This window comes from Oryctolagus cuniculus, chromosome 21, assembly GCF_964237555.1.
Source record: "Oryctolagus cuniculus chromosome 21, mOryCun1.1, whole genome shotgun sequence".
NCBI classification, from domain to species: domain Eukaryota; kingdom Metazoa; phylum Chordata; class Mammalia; order Lagomorpha; family Leporidae; genus Oryctolagus; species Oryctolagus cuniculus.
Genome location: NC_091452.1, coordinates 22,811,219 through 22,818,228, shown reverse-complemented (window position 1 = coordinate 22,818,228; position 7,010 = coordinate 22,811,219).

The window sequence follows — 7,010 nt, the reverse complement described above, 5'->3', positions numbered from 1 at the left end:
CTGTCACCCGTGTGGGAGTCCCAGATGGAACTCCTGGCTTTGGACAGGCCCAGGATGGCTGTTAGGGCCATATGGGGAGTGAACCAGCGGATAGAAGATATCTGTCTTTCTGTCTCTGTCTCTCTCTCTTTCTTCTCTGTAATTCTGCCTTTCAAACAAATGAATACATCTTAAAAAAAAAAAAAGGCAAAGAAGTTGGGCCAACACTGTGATGTGGCGGGTAAAGCCACCACTTGCAGTGCCAGCATCCCATATGGTTGCCAGTTCAAGTCCTGGCTGCCCCAGTTCTGATCCAGCTCTCTGCTGTGGCCTGGGAAAGCAGTAGACGATGGCCCAAGTCTTTGGGCCCCTGCACTATGTGGGAAGACCAGGAGGAAGCTCTTGGCTCCTGGCTTTGGATGGGTGCAGCTCAGGCCATTTGGGCCATTTGGGGAGTGAACCATCAGATGAAAGACCTCTCTCTCTTTCTCTTTCTCTGTAACTCTGACTTTCAAATAAATAAATCTTAAAAAAAAAAAAAAAAGCAAAGAAGTTCTGGTGATGGGTAGTGGTGATGATTGCACAACACATAAAGGGAATTTATTTAATGCAACTGAACTGTGCTTAAAGGTGGTTAAAATTTTGAATTTTGTTTTATGCGTATTTTACCGTAAAAAAATCCCTCTCCTGTTCTGTTAGTAGAATTTCAGAAGGAAGAGGAAGTACAGGCCTTCGTTGCATTCACCACTTGCCCAGAAGTCTCAGAAGCTGTTTAAAGGAGAACCTTTTACTCGCCAAGGTTAGGGGTGGTCTTTGTTTTATTTTATTTTTTATTTATTTATTTATTTTTTTGACAGGCAGAGTGGACAGTGAGATAGAGAGACAGAGAGAAAAGTCTTCCTTTGCCGTTGGTTCACCCTCCAATGGCCGCCGCAGCCGGAGCCGGCGCGCTGTGGCCAGCGCACCGCGCTGATCCGATGGCAGGAGCCAGGAGCCAGGTGCTTCTCCTGGTCTCCCATGGGGTGCAGGGCCCAAGCACCTGGGCCATCCTCCACTGCACTCCCGGGCCACAGCAGAGAGCTGGCCTGGAAGAGGGGCAACCGGGACAGAATCTGGCGCCCCGACCGGGACTAGAACCTGGTGTGCCGGCGCCGCTAGGCGGAGGATTAGCCTAGTGAGCCGCGGCGCCGGCCAGGGGCGGTCTTTGATCACGTAACCGAGAAAGGGGCGAGAGAGGGCACAGGGGCGGGGGCAGGGAATCTGACGCAGTCTACCCATGGAGCTGGCTTTTCGGAGATGTTCCAGCCAGGCTTGCTTTGCAACGCTGTCCTCACAGGGGTCCCCACCATGTCCCCTAGCACGGCACTGGCGACAGCTGTGGCACCAGCAAGGAGAGCTGCAGGAGAGCAGCCTGGGTCAGAGCGGAGTGAAGGTGAGTGTGGCTCAGTGGGGAGCGCCCGCCCCCTTCTCTGTGTCGCGGGAGCTCCCGACCCCTGCTACAAAGCCCTGGTGAAGTGGGCATTTGATGCAGTGGTCAAGACACCGCGTGGGACACCTGCATCGCACGTTGGGATTTCTGATTCCACTCCCTGGCTCCCCGGCTTCCCAGCCAGCTTCCTGCTAAAAGGCACCACAGCAGGCTGCCGCCAATAACTCAAATACCTGGGTCCCTGCCACCCACGTGGGAGACCTGGATGGAGTTCCAGGCTCCTGGCTTCACCCTGGCCCAGCCCTGGCTGTTGTGGGCAACTAGGGAGTGAACTGGTGAATGGATGATCTCTCTCTGTCTCTGTGTGTGTCTCTCTTTCTGCTGTCCAAACAAAGTGAAAATAAAGACTTTTTTTTTTAAACAGATGCATGGATAAAAGTGCTGGAGAACTGTGTATCAAGGAGGCACTATCTGTAGGGAACTCAGTTTTGCCATTGGCTTCTAATTGCCATTGACAAGTAAAGAATTACTTGTCACAGGTAAATAAAGCTCTCCCCTGGGCAGCTCCAGCTTTTTTTTTTTTTTTTTTTTTGACAGGCAGAGTGGACAGTGAGAGAGAGAGACAGAGAGAAAGGTCTTCCTTTGCCGTTGGTTCACCCTCCAATGGCCGCTGCGGCCGGCGAGCTGCGGCCGGCGCACCGTGCTGATCCGATGGCAGGAGCCAGGTGCTTCTCCTGGTCTCCCATGGTGTGCAGGGCCCAAGTACTTGGGCCATCCTCCACTGCACTCCTGGGCCACAGCAGAGAGCTGGCCTGGAAGAGGGGCAACCAGGGCAGAATCCGGCGCCCCGACCAGGGCTAGAACCTGGTGTGCCGGCGCCGCAAGGCAGAGGATTAGCCTAGTGAGCCGCGGCGCCGGCCAGCTTGGGCTTATTATTTTGGCTTATTACCCTGAGCCCCTTGTGTCCACTAAGTTTTAGCATTGATTTCTAGGTTTCGAGATTATAATCAAAGAAGGCTGTGTGAGTGACTCCTCGCGTATTGGAGCCAATTGAGGTTTCCTTTGTGCCCTGGTTTATGGCCTGGGATGTCACAATCACTCCCGCGTAGTTAGGGCTTGCTGGGTGTCGCTCTAAGAACATTACTTACCCAGAAAACATCCAGCCTCCTTTGACAGCCATGTAAAGTAGGGTATGAATCCCATTTTCCAGATGGGGAAACTGAGGCTCAAAGAGGCTGAGTGATGTGCTTGCTGAGCTGACATTAATGCAGGCGGTAGCTCCCTTTTAAGGAGGGTGTGGGGGTGCAATGGCTTTTCTACCTTAACCTCTGTTAATAACTTTGCGAGGTGGCATAATCAGCCCATTTTCCAGATTGGAAGCTGAGGCCTCACAGTTGCTCCAGCCAAGTAGCACTTGAGAAAGCAGTCATTCCAGAAGCAGACTTTGGTAGTCGAGCCCGGGGCGGAATTCTGCCCCTGGGAAGACCAGGGACGCTGCCTGGGAACCTGTGTGGCAGCGAGGGCTGAGGGCACGGGAAGGGGTCCCCAGCACCCTCCAGTCCCCACGACCCTGGCCCGGCCTGGGTGCGGAGGATATGGGGCTCCCTGCTCACAACAGGCGGGAGGCTGCTGGGTCAGGTTGGCCAGATCTACAGAAAGGATCCGTGGCAGTGTTTAGAGACTGGCCGGATTAAAAAGCAACAGTAGCATTTGGGAGTGAACCAGTGGGTGGAAGAGCCCTCTCTCTCTCTGTGTCACCTACTTTTCAAATAAATAAATATTTAAAAAATACAGCAAGCAAATAGAACCCTGAGTAGGGGAAGGGTAATTACAAAGGAAGAAGCATCTAGAAATGTTGGGGGGCAGAACGGCACCCTACAGGCCTGTGCTCTGGTTACATGCAAAGGGACGGTGGTATTTAATGGCACTTGAGTGCCCTCTAGTGTCCACAGAAGGAAAGGCTTTAATTTGTCCCACATCTGCACAGTTGTGCCTTGGTATTGGGGGCCTGGTAAGGCACCCCAATCTGCAGATATTCAAGTTCCTTTATAATGTGACATAGTATTTGCACATTATCCATACACATCCTCCCATGCACTTTAAGGCATCTATAGACTAATACATAGTATGGGGTACATGCTACATAAATAATTATTGTATTGTTTGGGAATAATAAGAAAAAAGTCTATACATGGTCCATACAGATAGTATTATTTTTCTAACATTTTTGATCCACAGAATTGGAACCAGCACCAGGTCCTGGGCCATTCCAGGACACCACAGGTACCCCCAACCTTCCTCTGATCAGATAACCCCCACAAAGCAGGAGAGGGGGGAGCACGGGCCCCACCACGTCGGCCTTGGCCACGACTCCCAGCTCCATCCACTGGAGCCATGTGGAGGTGGGCAAGGTGGGTAATTCCCTCAGCTTCTCAGAACCTCAATGGGCATGTGTGTAAAGTGGGATTCCCCATGGCACCACCTCCTGAGAACTGTGAGGGTTGGGGAAGCAGTGGATGTCAAGGGCGTACGTTGGTGCTCAGCCTGTGGTGGGGACCCAGTTCTCAGGGAGGAGAAACCGAGGCCCAGAGAAGGTGCACGGCATCAGCCAGGGCAACAGGCCAGGGCAGGAAACCAGCAACGTTGGAGAAAGTTTTAAAAACCCTCATGAGCCCAACAGAACGGCGCAGCGGGTTAAGCCACCTCAGGCCTCCCATATCCAAGCAATGGTTCAAGTCCCTGCTGCTCCATCTCCGACCCGGCTCCCTGCTCAGGCATTTGAGAAAGCAGCGGAAGATGGGCCAGGCTCTTAGGTTCCTGCCACTCATGCGGGAGACCCAGAGGCAGTTCCTGGTTCCTGGCTTGAGCCCTTTGGGAAGTGAGTCTCCTGTGTATCCCTGCTCCCGCCAGTCACCCAGAGTTCCAACTGGCCTTTCTGTGACTTTCTCCAGCACTCAACCGTGAACCCCAAGGAGGGGCTGTGCCTCAGCTTCACTGCTGTAGCCCCGGGACGGCTGGCTCAGGTAGGGGTGACGAACATGCTCCAGGTGATTGAATGGGAGTAGTGAGGGCAGGGAGCAGCAGACCCCCTGGTGCACTCAGTAACAAGGAGCCCAAAGCCCCTCCCTCGCAGGGCTGGTGTCAGGTGCCCTGTGACTCCTGCACACCCCAGGTGCTCCACAAGCATTCCTGGGGGTTCTGCACTTCCAGATGAAATACTGCCCGCTCGCCCAGGGCCCTCGTGGGCTGCGTCTCCCCCGGGGCGCTTCAGTTCTCACTCTGGACTCCCAGAGCCCCCACTACCTCCTCTACCCGAGCACCGGGGGATCTTGTGCCTGCTGCTCTAGAACCCTCCCTGGACTGTTTGCCTAAGCCACCCGGCCACACAGCAGGGGCTGGCCAACGCGTTGGGAAGGGGTCAGGGGCCTGGCTGCCTCGCGGGGAGCTCCCTTGTTGAAGGCCCTCCCGCCTCTCCCTGGGGTCCATCCTGCCAGCCCAGCCCAAGCAACTCTGTTCTGGTTGGGCAGGACCTAGCGGGAATGCCGCTTTCCCAGGAAGCCCTTTCTGTGCAAGCGCGGACCTCTGTCTCCTTGGAAACCAGAAAGCTCTGACCGCTCCTACCAGCCTGCCACCTTCCCATCACTCTCCAGTTTAGCATCTGCAGATTGACGGGTTTACTTTGTTGGAGAATTCTCTTTCCATGTTACGTCACCAATGAAACTGCGTTAAAAAAAATCTTAGTCTTATTTTAATTGCATTTCTTTCTTAACTTTTCAAAAATGTATATAAAGGGAACAAATTTCATGCACTTCGTATATACAGTTTTAAGAGCATAATGAGGCCGGCGCCACGGCTCACTAGGCTAATCCTCCGCCTGCGGCGCCGGCACCCCGGGTTCTAGTCCCGGTCAGGGCGCCAGATTCAGTCCCGGTTGCCCCTCTTCCAGGCCAGCTCTCTGCTATGGCCTGGGAGTGCAGTGGAGGATGGCCCAAGTGCTTGGGCCCTTCACCCCATGGGAGACCAGGATAAGCACCTGGCTCCTGCCATCGGATCAGTGTGAAGCGCCGGCCACAGCAGGTAAAGCTGCATGTAGTGCTGGCTTCCCATATGGGTGCCGGTTCGAGTCCTGGCTGCTCCGCTTCTGATCCAGCTCTCTGCTATGGCCTGGGAAAGCAGTGGAAGATGGCCCAAGTCCTTGGGCCCCTGCACCCATGTGGGAGACCTGGAAGAAGCTCCTGGCTCCTGGTTCCGATCAGCGCAGCTCCGACCATTGCGGCCATCTGGAGAGTGAACCAGTGGATGGAAGACCTCTCTCTCTCTCTGCCTCTCTGTAACTTTGCCTTTCAAATAAATAGATAAATAAATAAATATTTTTTAAAAGAGCATAATGATATTTCCCACTCTGCATTTCTTTCTTCTTAAAAAATTTATGTAAGGGGACAGCGCTGTGGCTCAGCGGGTTAATGCCCTGGCTTGAAGCTCTGGCATCCCATATAGGTGCCAGTTCGAGACCCAGCCACTCCACTTTTTTTTTTTTTTTTTGACAGGCAGAGTGAACAGTGAGAGAGACAGAGAGAAAGGTCTTCCTTTGCCGTTGATTCACCCTCCAATGGCCGCCGCGGCTGGCACGCTGCAACCAGCGCACCGCACTAATCCGAAGGCAGGAGCCAGGGGCTTCTCCTGGTCTCCCATGGGGTGCAGGGCCCAAGCACTTGGGCCATCCTCCACTGCACTCCCAGGCCACAGCAGAGCTGGCCTGGAAGAGGGGCAACCGGGACAGAATCTGGTGCCCCGACAGGGACTAGAACCTGGTGTGCCAGCGCCACTAGGTGGAGGATTAGCCTAGTGAGGCGCAGCACCGGCCAGCTCCACTTCTGATCCAGCTCTGCTGTGGCCTGGGAAAGCAATGGAAGATGGCCCTAGTGCTTGGGCCCTGCACCCATGTGGGAGTCCCGGAAGAAACTCCTGGCTCCTGGCTTCGGATCGGCCCAGCTCTGGCCGTTGCGGCCAATTGGGGAGTGAACCATCAGATGGAAGACCTCTCTCTGTCTCTCTCTCTCTCTCTGTCTCTCCTCTCTCTGTGTAACTCTGACTTTTAAATAAATAAATAAATAAATCTTTTAAAAAATAAAAAATATATGTGAGGGGTCGGCGCCGCGGCTCCACCTAGCGGCACCGGGTTCTAGTCCCGGTCGGGGTGCCGGATTCTTTCCCGGTTGCCCCTCTTCCAGGCCAGCTCTCTGCTGTGGCCCGGGAAGGCAGTGGAGGATGGCCCAAGTGCTTGGGCCCTGCACCCCATGGGAGACCAGGAGAAGCCCCTGGCTCCTGCCTTCGGATCAGCGCGGTGCGCCGGCCGCAGCGCGCCAGCCGTGGCGGCCATTGGAGGGTGAACCAACGGCAAAGGAAGACCTTTCTCTCTGTCTCTCTCTCTCTCACTGTCCACTCTGCCTGTCTATATATGTGTGTGTGTGTGTGTGTGTGTGTGTGTGTGTGTGTGTGAGGGGCCAGTGTTGTGGTGCAGTGGATATGGCTGCCACCTGTGGCGCTGGCATCCCATATGGGCACTGGTTTGAATCCCAGCTGCTCCACTTCCAATCCAGCT